Below are 13,134 nucleotides of genomic sequence, written 5' to 3' on the forward strand. Positions count from 1 at the left end.
GAGAGTCTGACTGGGTGTTCCTCAGTATGTAAATGGAATTGGGCAGAGAGAGCCACGTCAGCCCCTCACACTTCCTCTTCTCTCTCTCTCTCTTTCTCACTGTCTCAGAGATTCATTGATGTGAACAGCACTGAATGAGACCATTTGGCCCATTGTATCTGTGCTGTTAAACAAAGATCTGATGACACTAAACCCATCCTCCAGCTCTTGGCCCATTACCCTGGAGGCTACAGCAACACAAGGGAATATCTAAACACTGCTCCAATGTCACGAGAGTTTGTGACTCAACCAGCCTTTCAAGCAGTGAGTTCCAGACTCCCACCACCCTCTGGGTGAAAACAGTTCTCCTCAACTCTCCTCTCTCTATCGAACTCGACTGGGCCTGGACTCACTCGAGTTCAGAAGGATGAGAGGGGATCTGATTGAAACATATAAAATTCTAACAGGGCTGGGCAGGGAGGAGGTTTCCCCTGGTTGGCGAGTCTGGAACCAGGGGACCCAGTCTCAGGGGGATACCATTTAGGACTGAGATGAGGAAACATTTCTTCACTCAGAGGGTGGTCAACCTGTAGAATTCTCTACCACTGAATATATTCAAGAAAAAGAGAGAGATAATTGTTTTGCATTTTAACAGCATGAAGGGAATGGGGAGAAAGCAGGAATATGGTTTGAGAGAGAGGGTCAGCCATGATCATACTGAATGACAGAGCAGGCTCAAAGGGCGAAATGGCCTGCTCCAGCTCCAAGTTTCTGTGTGTCCATGTCTGTGTTGCCTTCAATCTCGGTCCCTGGTTACTGAGTCCTTTACTCATGTAAAAAGTGCCTTCCTACCCACACTATCACTGCCCCAAATAATCTTATACCCCTCTATCAGGTCCCCTCTCAGCCTTCACTGCTCCAAGGAAAACAACACCAACCTTTCTAATCTTATCTCAAAGCTCACATTCAGGCAGCATTCTGGGAAATCTCCCCGTACCCTCTCAAGTACAATCACATCCTTCCCAGAATGTGGTGACCAGGACCTGTCCTCTTCTCTCTCTCTCTCTCTTTCTCTATCTCTCTCTCTCTCTCTATCTCCCTTTCTGACTCACACCTTACACTTCTTTCTCTCTACCTCTATCTCTCTCTCCCCCACTGTTAATCACTTTCATATTCTCTTTCTGTCTCAAAGCCACTCCCTCCAACTCATTCCCAGTTCCTCACTCCGTCTCATAATCTCTATTTCTGCATCTTTCTCTGTCTCCATCACTCACTCCATCTCTCGCTATAATTGAAAGCATCCAAATGTTATCTGCCCCTCTCTATTCCTCCCTCTCTTTCTCTCCCTCCCTCTCTGCATCCCAATCTACAGTCTCTCTCCCTCCCTCTCTGGCATTCTATCTCTAACCATACTCATATCTCTCTCTCTCTCTCTTTCTCTCTCTCTCTCTCTCTCACACACACACACACACACCCAACCCTACCCTCTCTCTCTCTCTCTTGATTCCCTTCACGCTTGGTATCACACCCATTCTATCTCTTTCTCTCTCTCCATGCCTCTCAGTCACATCTTGTTTCTCTCTCTATCCCTCAACCTCACCATTTCTACCACCCTCTACCTCTCTCTTGGTCCCCTCACATATCTCACACTGTCTCAGATGCTCCTCCCTCTATCCCCGATCTCTCTCTCTCTCTCTCTTGCACACACACACACACAGAAACTCCCTCTCTCTCTGTCTCGCTTCTCTCTCTTTCTGACAGTGTCCTGGGTGGTGACAGTTGAATGCAGGATAAATATCCCTCTGCTCTGCACCACTAATGGACATTAACCCTTGACCCCAGAAGGATGTATTTTCCTGGAGTAACTCCCCATTTCCCACATTGACCAGGGTTTGGCCTCGCTCAGGAAGACGGATAGATTCTTGTCAAAAGAAAGGCAATTCTGTGCTGTTGGCCTATTCTCACTGGGGACTAGTTTGGACACAAACCTCATTCCATGAAGGCCCAGCAGAGAGAGAGGATATCCTCACGCCATCAGTGTGAGCTGGAGGGACAGGACAGACTCTGACCCACTGACCCATCCTGTCCATTCACAACATGTTCCAATCCCTTTCCCTTTCCTTCCACTTCCATGATGAGTCTCTGAGTCAGGCTGTTTCACTGGGATGAGGGTTGGACTATCACACAGTTACAACAGAAAGGAATTGACCTCACACCCAATAACGGCCAGTAAACATGGTCCTCCTTCCTGCTGGAACCTCCAACAGAGACCAGTAAACATGGATCTCCTTCTAACTGGATCCTCCAACAGAAACCAGTAAACATGGGCCTCCTATTCACTGGAGTTTCTGATGGAGAAGAGTAGATGACTGAGTTTTTGAAGAAATAATCACGGAGATAGATAAAGGTGGAGCAGTACACTCTGTCCACATGGACTTTAGCAAGGCCTTAGACAAGGTTCCCCTGGTAGACTGCTTAGTAAGATTATATCACAGAGGATCCAGGGAGAGCTCGCCAATTGGATAGAAAATTGGCCTAATGGTAGGAGGCAGAGGCTGGTGAGAGAGGGTTGTTATTCAGACTGGAGGCCAGTGACCAGCCGTCTGCCACAAGAATCGATCCATGATCCACTGTTGTTCATCATTTACATGAACAATTTGGATGAGAAAATAGCAGGAACGGTCAGGAAGTTTGTGGCTGACATTAAAATTGTTGGCATCTTGGACAGGGAAGAAGGTTATCCAAGAGTGCAATGTCATCTTGATCAACTGGGCCAGTGGGTCAACAAATCCAGATGGAGTTTAATTTCGATAAATGGAAGGAGTTGCATTTTGGTAAGACAAACTAGGGCAGGAATTACACAATTAATGGTAGAGCCATGGGGAGTGTTATTGAACAGAGAGACTGAGGGGTACAGGTACATAGTTCCTTGAAAGTGGTGTCACAGATAGACAGGGTGGTGAAGAGGGTATTTGGCACGCTCACCTTCACTGGTCAAAGCAGGGAGTACAGGAGCTGGGACATCATGTTACAGCTGTACAAGGCATTGGGAAGGCCACATTTGGACATTATGTACATTTCTGCTCACCCTGCAAGAGGAAGGAAGTTATTACACTGGTTTGGATAAAATAAAGATTAATTGGAAGGTTTGAATCATAAGGCAAGGATGGATAGGCTGAGATGTTTTCCAGGGAATGCAGGAGATTGAGGGGTGACCTTAATAATCATGAGGTTTATATAATCATGAGGGGCATAGATAAGGTGAATAGCTAAAGTCTTTTCCCCAGTGCAGGGGAGTCCAGTACCAGAAGGAATAGGTTTAAGTCGAGAGAGGAAAGAATTAGAAAGGGCCAGAGAGACAACCTTTTCACACAGAGGATGATGTGTATGTGTAATGAGCTGCCAGAGGAGGTGGTAGAGGGGAGTACAATTATTACATTTCAAGGACGTTTTTACAGGAACATGGATAGGAAGGATTTAGAGAGGATTTTGCCAAACACAGGCAAATGGGACTAGTTCAGTTTTGGAAACTTGGTCAGCATGGATGAGTAGAGCTGAAGGGCCTGCTGCCATGCTGTAAACCTCTATGACTCTATGATGATGTATACATTGGCCACTTTCCCATAGGACCAGTCAACATGGGCCTCCTTCCCATTGGATTGTCCAGTATCTGAGCTGCAAAACCGACATTGTGTCCACCACATATGTCTCTTATTTCAATCTCAATCACATTGTCTGTCTCTGCAGAGAAACCCTAATTTCTGCTTGTCCCACCTCCTAACTCTATGATTCCAATGTCCTCTCCCAGTTTCCTGAACCACATTCCATAAATGCCAGCTTGTCCAGTATGTAGTGGTCTCTTCCCTGTCTTACCATGTGTTGTTCCAGAATGACCCACGACCTCACTGCCAGCCAATTGCTTCCATGGCCTCCCTCCTCCCTCACTCTGTGTCTTGCTGCAGACTCACATTCCCTCCCTCCCCCTTCCTTCTTCTGTCTCTGGTCTCCTGCCCATTGCTGCTTCCTCCATCCCACCATTGACAGCAGAGCCTTCAGACCCCTACTGCGTGCTCTCTGACCTCCTGCCCTTCATCCCTCCCCCTCTCGATGGCTGTGCTATTGAATAAACTGTTCACTTCCATCACTTTAGTTTCACTGTAGCTTTGCCATTGATTTACTGACTTATTCTGGTACATCTAGTCTGGTCTGTTCCCCGAGTTGGTTTAAGAGTGTTTTGCTTCAGAAAACACTCTTCTGTAAACTGGGTTGTCTGTTTCTCCCAGTCTTTGTGTAAAGGTGAGACTAAGTGTGTGTAAGCTCTTATACAACACAGATACAACTGGGCCGATTGTGACAGGCAAATGAGTCCAATGAGTCCCATTTACCCAGCCCTTCCTGTATAACCCTGCAATTGTTTCCTTTTCAGCTATTTCTCCAAAGGCCCTTTTGAAAGTTGCTGTTGAATCCACTTCCACTCACCTTGGAGACAGTCATCATGAACTCGCTGGATAAAAATGTTCCTATCTTCTCTCTTGTTCTTCAGACCCTTTCTGAAATGTGTGCCCTCTGGTTACTGACCCTCCTGCCTGGAGAAACAATTTGCCCTGTATTTACTGCATCCAAACTCTCTAATTGAGTGAGACCTATTTCCAGCACAGGGGGAGAACATTCAGCCTGTCAGGTAAATGCTGTCATTTCATGGAGCAATCCAGTCAGTCCCACCTCCCCCCCGCCCCCCCTACTCGACCCCCAGAGCTTTGCAGGTTTATTTCCATCAAGAGCCCATCCAATCTGTCATTGCAATCACTGAGTGTCTTCACCTGCCTCACCTGAATGGGCACTAATTTCCAAGTCATGACCAATTGCTGCTAAAAACAAAGTTCTTCCTGACATCCTGTATCTCTTACCCAACAAAATGTAAGGTATTCTCAATGTGAAGATGGGATTTTGTCTCCGCACAGACCGCGCAGTGGTCACTCTTACTGATACTGCCATGGACAGATACACCAGCAGCAGGCAGATTGGTGAGGGTGATAGTGAGTATGTTTTTCCCTCTTGTTGGTTCCTTCACCACGTGTCCCAGGTCCAGTCTAGCAGCTGAATCTAGACCAATTTGCTCAGTAGTGATGCTTCTGAGCTGCTCTTAATGGTGGGCTTTGAAGTCCCTTACTCAGGGTATATCCTGCATCCTTCCCACCCTCAGTGCTCCCTCCAAGTGTTGTTCAACATGGAGGAGGACTGACTGCTCAGTTGAGGTTGGAGGGGAGGGCGGTGCTATGTGGTAATCAGCAGGAGGTTTCCTTCCCTATGTTTGACCTGCTGTCATGAGTTTTCATGGGTTCCATAGTTAATGGTGAGGACTCCCAGGGCAACTCCCTTCCAACTGTACACACCACTGTGTTGCCTCCCCTGCTTGGTCTATCCTGCCAGTTAAAAACTGAATGAGGGAACAATTCTGTGCAGGTTTCACAGCTTGGAGACAGAGCTGCTGCTGGATTGTGTTTCTGATCTCCGAGTGCAGGCATGTGTGTTTGTGAGAGAGTGACAGACACTTTTTCCATCATTGTGCTGTTTCTGCAAAACAAATCCCAGAACCAGTCTCCTGTGCTATCAGATTCCAGGGAGTGCAGATTGTAGACAGTTTTCTCCCGTCTCAATAACAAATGTCCAGCTGCTCCGAGCTCCTTCTTTCACTTCCTCTCTTGGTGAAGTTTCAACCTTGCACTCTGACAGTCTTTGCAGTTATTTTTTACACTGGGGCTTTCTGCTGTGGTCAGAATCTCTAATAATAAGTGTCCAATCAGTGACAATCACAGCAGCTAAGAGCAGTCAGGACTGAGGAGCCAGGCTCACTGTGAAACACGTTGGGAAGATCAAAGCCATCCTCTTCAGCTCCCGGTACAAACTCCATCCCTCTCCCTGAGCACTGTCTGCTGCTCAATCAGACTCGTTACATACTTGGCCACATCTATGTAAATGATCTGAGCTCCATATCGCAAAGATCAGCCACTGAAAATCTCAGCCATGTCTGGGACTCCAAACATGACCATTCCAATGCTGTACTTGCACTCATCACAGTCACAGCCCTCCATAATCTTGAGCTCATTCCAAATTCTGCTGCCCATATCCCAACTTGCACCAAGTCCCATTCCACCAACCCCCTGCACCCCATGTTTACATTGGCTCCTGGCCCAGAAATTTTCACTTTTCAAATTTTTATCCTTGTTCTCAAATCCCTCCTTGTCCTCCACCTTCCCTGTCTCTGTGACCTCCTCCAAGCCGCCTCACTCAGTGTGGTTAGCAATCTTGGATATATGGCTCTCTAATCCTTTATGCACATCATTGAGAAACATTGTGCATAGCTGAGCACCATTCCCTGGGGACACCACTATTCACATCTTACTCATCAGAGGACACACACATTATCCGTCCTCTCTGACTCCTTCCTCCAAACTAATTCCTGACATAAGACAAATACTTTTCACTAATTGGTTTGATGGGAGAAAGCTGAGGTTAATGGTGGAAAGATGCTTGTCAGACTGGACGCCTGTGTCTAGTGGAGTGCCTGAGGGCGAGGTGCTGGGCCCATTACTGTTGGTTATGTGTATCAATGATTTGGATAAGAATCTGTAAGGCATGATTAGCAAGTTTGCAGAAGACATTGCAAAAGGTGGTATCATGGAGATTATCAGATATTGTTTGGAGTATCATGGAGATTATCCAGTATTACAGCTGTGGAAAGGACGATGGATGAAGACTCGCCATCTGAGGTAGTTTGGGCTGAGGTTAGGAATAGGAAAGGTGAGCTCACCCTGTTAGGAGTTTTTTACAGGCCTCCTAATAGTCCTAGAAACGTAGAAGAAAGGATTGCGAGGATGATTCAAGAGAAGAGTGAAAGTAATAGGGTGGTTGTTATGGGGGACTTTAACTTTCCTGATATTAATTGGGAAAGCTATAGCTCAAATTCGTTAGATGGGTCAGTGTTTGTCCAATGTGCGCAGGAGGGTTTCCTGACACAATATGTAGATAGGCCAACAAGAGGTGAGGCCATACTGGATTTGGTTCTGGGTAATGAACCAGGCCAGGTGTTAGAATTAGAGGTAGGTGAGCACTTTGGGGACAGTGACCACAATTCGGTGACCTTTACTCTAGTGATGGAGAGGGATAAGTGTGCACTACAGGGCAAGAGTTATAGATGGGGGCAGGGAAATTATGATGCTGTGAGGCATACTTAGGATGTGTGGCCTGGAAAAGTAAGCTTCAAGGCAAGGGTGTAATTGATATGTGGAGCTTGTTCAAGGAGCAACTATTGAGTGTCCTTGATAAGTATGTGCCCGTCAGGCAGGGAGGAAAGCGTCGTGTGAGGGAGCCGTGGTTTAATAAGGAATTGGAATCCCTTGTTAAATGGAAGAGGGCGGCCTATGTAAAGATGAGGCGTGAAGGTTCAATTGGGGCAATTGAGAGTTATAAGGTAGCCAGGAAGGACCTGAAGAGAGAGCTAAGAGCAGCAAGGAGGGGACATGAAAGGTCCTTAGTTGGTAGGATTAGGGAAAACCCTAAGGCTTTCTATAGGTATGTCAGGAATAAAAGAATGACTAGGGTAGGAATAGGTCCAGTCAAGGATAGTAGTGGGAAGTTGCGTGTGGAGGCGGAAGAGATTGGGGAGACACTGAATGAATACTTTTCTTCAGTATTCACTCAGGAACAGGACATTGTTGTCAATGTGAGTACTGAGTCACAATTAAGTAGAATGGATGGCTTTGAGGTATGTAGAGAAGAGGTGTTGGAAATTCTGGAAAGGGTGAAAATAGATAAGTCCCCTGAGCATGATGGCATTTATCCTAGGATTCTCTGGGAAGCAAGGGAGGAGATTGCAGAGCCATTGGCCTTGATTTTTATGTCCTCGTTGTCTACAGGAGTAGTGCCAGAAGATTGGAGGCTAGCAAATGTGGTTCCCTTGTTCAAGAAGGGGAGTAGGGATAACCCTAGTAACTATAGGCCGGTGAGTCTCACTTCTGTTGTGGGCAAAATCTTAGAGAGAATTGTAAGGGATAGGATTTATGAACATCTGGATCGGAATAATGTGATCAAGGATAGTCAGCATGGTTTTGTGAAGGGCAGGTCGTGCCTCACAAACCTTATTGAATTCTTTGAGAAGGTGACTAAGGAGGTGGACGAGGGGAAAGCAGTAGATGTGGTGTATATGGATTTTAGTAAGGCGTTTGATAAGGTTCCCCATGGTAGACTACTGCAAAAAATACGGAGGTATGGCATTGAGGGTGAGTTGGAGGTTTGGATTAGGGGTTGGCTGGATGGAAGAAGACAGAGGGTAGTAGTTGATGGCAAAGGTTCATCTTGGAGTGCCGTCACTAGCGGTGTTCCGCAAGGATCTGTTTTGGGACCATTGCTGTTTGTCATTTTTATAAATGACCTGGAGGAGGGGTTAGAAGGTTGGGTGAGCAAGTTTGCGGATGATACGAAAGTCGGAGGAGTTGTAGACAGTGAGGAAGGATGTGGCAGGTTACAGCGGGATATAGATAAGCTGCAGAACTGGGCAGAAAGGTGGCAAATGGAGTTCAATGTAGCTAAGTGTGAGGTGATTCACTTTGGTAAGAGTAATAAAAAGATGGGGTACTGGGCTAACGGTCGGATACTTGGTAGTGTGGATGAGCAGATGGATCTTGGTGTCCATGTACACAAATCTTTGAAAGTTGCCACCCAGGTAAATAGTGCGGTGAAGAAGGCATATGGCGTACTGGCTTTTATTGGTAGAGGAATTGAGTTCCGGAGTACTGAGGTCATGTTGCAGTTGTATAAGACTCTGGTGCGGCCACATCTGGAGTATTGTGTGCAGTTTTGGTCGCCATACTATAGGAAGGATGTGGAGGCACTGGAACGGGTGCAGAGGAGGTTTACCAGGATGTTGCCTGGTATGGTAGAAAGATCGTATGAGGAAAGGCTGAGGCACTTGGGGTTGTTTTCATTGGAGAAAAGAAGGTTTAGGGGTGACTTGATAGAGGTGTATAAGATGATTAGGGGTTTAGATAGGGTCGACAGTGAGAATCTTTTTCCTCGTATGGAGTCAGCTATTACAAGGGGGCATAGCTTTAAATTAAGGGGTGGTAGGTATAGGACAGATGTTAGGGGTAGGTTCTTTACTCAGCGAATCGTGAGTTCATGGAATGCCCTGCCAGTATCAGTGGTGGACTCTCCCTCATTATGGGCATTTAAGCGGGCATTGGATAGGCATATGGAGGATAGTGGGCTAGTGTAGGTTAGGTGGGCTTGGATCGGCGCAACATCGAGGGCCGAAGGGCCTGTACTGCGCTGTATTCTTCTATGTTCTATGTTCTATTGCGACAGGATCTTGATCAGCTGGGGATGTGGGAAGAGAAATGAAAATTAAATTTATGTAGATTAATGTGAGGTCTTGAATTTTAGAAAATTAAATCAAGGTTGGGGTTTCATTGTGTAGTGGAACAGTGGGATCTTGCAGTTCAGGTACACGGTTCTCTGAAAGTTGAGTCACAATGAGACAGGGCAGTGAAGAAGGCTTTTAGTGCTCTGGCCATTATCAGTCGGGGCACTGGGTACAGGAATTGAGAAGTTATGTTGCAGTTGTACAGGACATTGGTGAGGCCGAACTTGGACTATTATGTTCAGTTTTGGTCACCTTGTTACAAGAAGGATATTATTCAACTGGAAAAAGTGCAGAAGAAATTTACAAGGATGTTGTCAAGTTTCAATGTCTGAGTTTTTGGGAGAGGTTGGACAAGCTAGGACATTTTTCTAAGAGTGTAGGAGACTGAAGGGGAATCCTTTAGAAGTGTATAAGACCATGAGAGACATGGATAGGGTGAATGCACCCAGTCTTTTTCCCACGGTTGGGGAATTGAGAGTGATAGGGCAACAGTTTAAGGTCAGAGGGGAAAGAGAAAAAGGGAACCTGAGTGGCTACATTTTTACACAGAGGGTGGTACACATATGGAGTGAGCTGCTAGTCGAAGTGATTGAGGCGGGTGCATTAACAACATTTAAAAGGCATTTGGACAAATACATAGGTAAACTTTTGAAGGATATGGACCAAGTGAAGGGAAATAGGGTTAATGTGGATGGACATTTTGGTCAGCACGGTCCAGTTTGGGCCAAAGGGCCTGTCTCTGTGCTGTAGGACTCGATGACTCTATGACTCTATAATTCCATATGTTTCCAAGTTTATGAACAGTCTCTCAAACATAGAAACAAAGGAACTAGGAGCAGGAGGAGGCCATTCAGCCCTTCGAGTGGGTTCTGCCATTCAATATGACCATGGCTGATCATCCAACTTAATCCCCTGTTCCCACTTTCTCCACGTAACCTTTAGTCCCTTTAGTCCTAAGAACAATACCTATCTCCTTCATGAAACTATTTAAGTTTTTGGTCTCAACTGCTTTCTGTGACAGAATATTCCACTAGCTTCCCAGGCTCTGGCTAAAGAAATGTCTCCTCATCTCAGTCTGAAATGGCCTTTCTCTTTTCTGTAAACTGTAATTCCTGGTTCTGAATTCCCCAGTCATCAGGAACATCCTTCCCGTGTTTTTCCGGTCTTGTCCTGTTAGGACTTTACAATTTTCAAAGTGATTCCTCTCAATCTTCTAACCTCCAGTGATTATAGTCCTAACCAATCCAGTTTCTCCTCAGATCTAAGTGCTGTCATCCCCGGAATCAGTCTGGTAAACCTTCACTGCCCTCCCTCCACAGCCAGAACATCCTTCCACAGATAAAGAGACCAAATCTGCACACAATACAATCATAAAATCGCACAGTATAGAAGAGGCCCTTCAGCCCATTAATTGTGTACCAGCCAAACTACACTAATCCTACACCAGTCCAACTTTCCAACATGAGGCCCATAGTTTGAATGTTATGACATTTCAACTGCTCATCCAAGTACTTTTTAAATTTTGTGAGGCTTCCCAATTCAACTACACTCCCAGGCTGTGCATTCTAGACCCACACCACCCTCTGGATGAAAAACATCTTGAAACCTCCTATCTTTCACATTGAATGGAGCCAACTTGTTATTGACCCTCCCACGAAGGAGAGCAGCTGCTTTCTCTCCACCCTGTACATTCCCCTCATAACCTTATACACCTCGATCAGGTCCCCCCTCCACCTTCTCTGCTCTGAAGAAAATAACCCAAGCTAATCCAATTTCTCTTCATCACTGAGAGGTTCCATCGCACACAACATCCTGGTGATTCCCCTCTGTACCACATCCAGTGCAATCACATCCTTCCTACAGTGTGGTGACCTGAACAGCACACAGTACTCCAGCTGTGGCCTAACCAATGTTCTGCTTAACTGCAACATATCCTCCTGCTTTTATAACCAATACCTGAAATGACAAAGGCAAGTGTCCCATATGCCTTCATAACTGCTCTGTTAACCTGTCTTGCCACATTCAGGAATCCACTGACAAGTACACAAAGATCGCTCTGTTCATCTGAGCTTCCTCAGTCCAAAGAACAAAGAACAAACAAAATTACAGCATAGCAACAGGCCCTTCAGCCCTCCAAGCCTGCGCCAATCCAGATTCTCTATCGAAACCTGAAACCTATTTCCCAAGGATCTGTATCCCAACACAAAGCACTCATTAAAAATCTCACCCATTTTCTCTGACTCCACGCCTAACTTTCCTCCTTTGTCCTTGAGTGGGCCAACCCTTTCTCTCGTCACCACCTTGCTCCTTATAGACGAATAAAAGCCTTTGGGATTTTCTTTCACCCTGTTTGGTAATGATATTTCATGACACCTTTTAGTCCTTTTGAGTTTCCATTTCAGATTGGTCCTACTTTCCTGATAGTTTTCCAAAGATTCATCTGTTGTCAGCCACCTAGACCTTATGTATGCATCCTTTTTCCACTTAGCCAGTCTCACAATTTCACATGTTATCCAGGGTTCCCTAATCTTGCCATTTCAATCCCTCATTTTCACAGGAACATGTCTGTCCTGCACTCTAATCAACCTCTTTTTAAAAGCCTCCCACATATCAAATGTGGATTTACCTTCAGACTGCGGCTCCCAACCTACATTGCCCATCGCCTGCTGAATTTTGCTATAGTTGGCCTTCCCCCAGTTTAGCCCTCTTCCTTTAGGACCACTCTTGTCTTTGTCCATGAGTATTCTAAAACTTATGAAATTGTGATCACTGTCCCCAAAGTAATCCCCAACTGAGATTTCAACCACCTGGCTGGGCTCATTCCAGTACAAGGGTCCAGTATGACCCCTTCCTGAGTTGGATTATTTACATATGGCTGTATAAAATTCTCCTGGATGTTCCTTACAAATTCTGCTCCATCTAAACCTCTAACTCCTAATGAATCCCAGTCAATGTTGAGAAAGGTAAAATCTGAAGAAGGGCCTGTGCCCGAAACGTCAAATCTCCTGTTCCCTGGATGCTGCCTGACCTGCTGTGCTGTTCCAGCAATAAAGTTTCAACTTTGATCTCCAGCATCTGCAGACCTCACTTTCTCCTCGAAAATCTCCCATCACCACCACCCTGTTGCTCCTACATCTTTCCATTATCTGGTTACAAATTTGTACCTCTATCCCGCGCTCGCTGTTGGGAGGCCTGTAGTACAGCCCCAACATTGTTATCGCATCCTTCCTATTTCTGAGCTCTGCCCATATTGTCTCACTGCTCGAGTCCTCCATAGTGCCCTCCTTCAGTACAGCTGTGATATCCACTCTGACCAGTAATGCAACTCCTCCATCCCTTTTACCTCCCTCTCTTTATCCGCCTGATGCATCTATATCCTGGGATATTTAGTTGCCAATCTTGCCCTTCCCTCAACCAAGTCTCAGTCATAGCAATAACATCATACTCCCAGATACTAATCCAAGTCCTAAATTCCTCTGCCTTACCTAGTACACTTCTTGCATTAAAACAAATGCACCTCAGACCACCTGTTCCTTTGCGTTCCTCATCTGCTCCCTGCCTCTTCTTCCTCTTAATCACACTGACTTCATTATCTAGTTCCTTACAGGCTTTAATTACTACCTCCTTACTGCCCACTAACCTCCTCATTTTGTTCCCATTCCCCTGACAGATGTGAAAGACAGCATAAGATTTGTTGGATTCATCAAAGGCAAAGTGCCAATTTCTAATTAGAG

The 13,134-nt window shown here is 45.8% G+C and overlaps 1 pseudogene; it reads right to left on the reverse strand.

The window, feature by feature from the left end:
* The window catches only part of LOC122552870 (uncharacterized), a 1,138,103-nt pseudogene that overhangs the window by 1,002,338 nt on the left and 122,631 nt on the right, over positions 1 to 13,134 (reverse strand).

The sequence above is a fragment of the Chiloscyllium plagiosum genome, unplaced genomic scaffold (genome assembly GCF_037043375.1).
Source record: "Chiloscyllium plagiosum isolate Xiang-an unplaced genomic scaffold, Cpla_swu_hap1 HiC_scaffold_9, whole genome shotgun sequence".
Lineage (NCBI taxonomy): Eukaryota > Metazoa > Chordata > Chondrichthyes > Orectolobiformes > Hemiscylliidae > Chiloscyllium > Chiloscyllium plagiosum.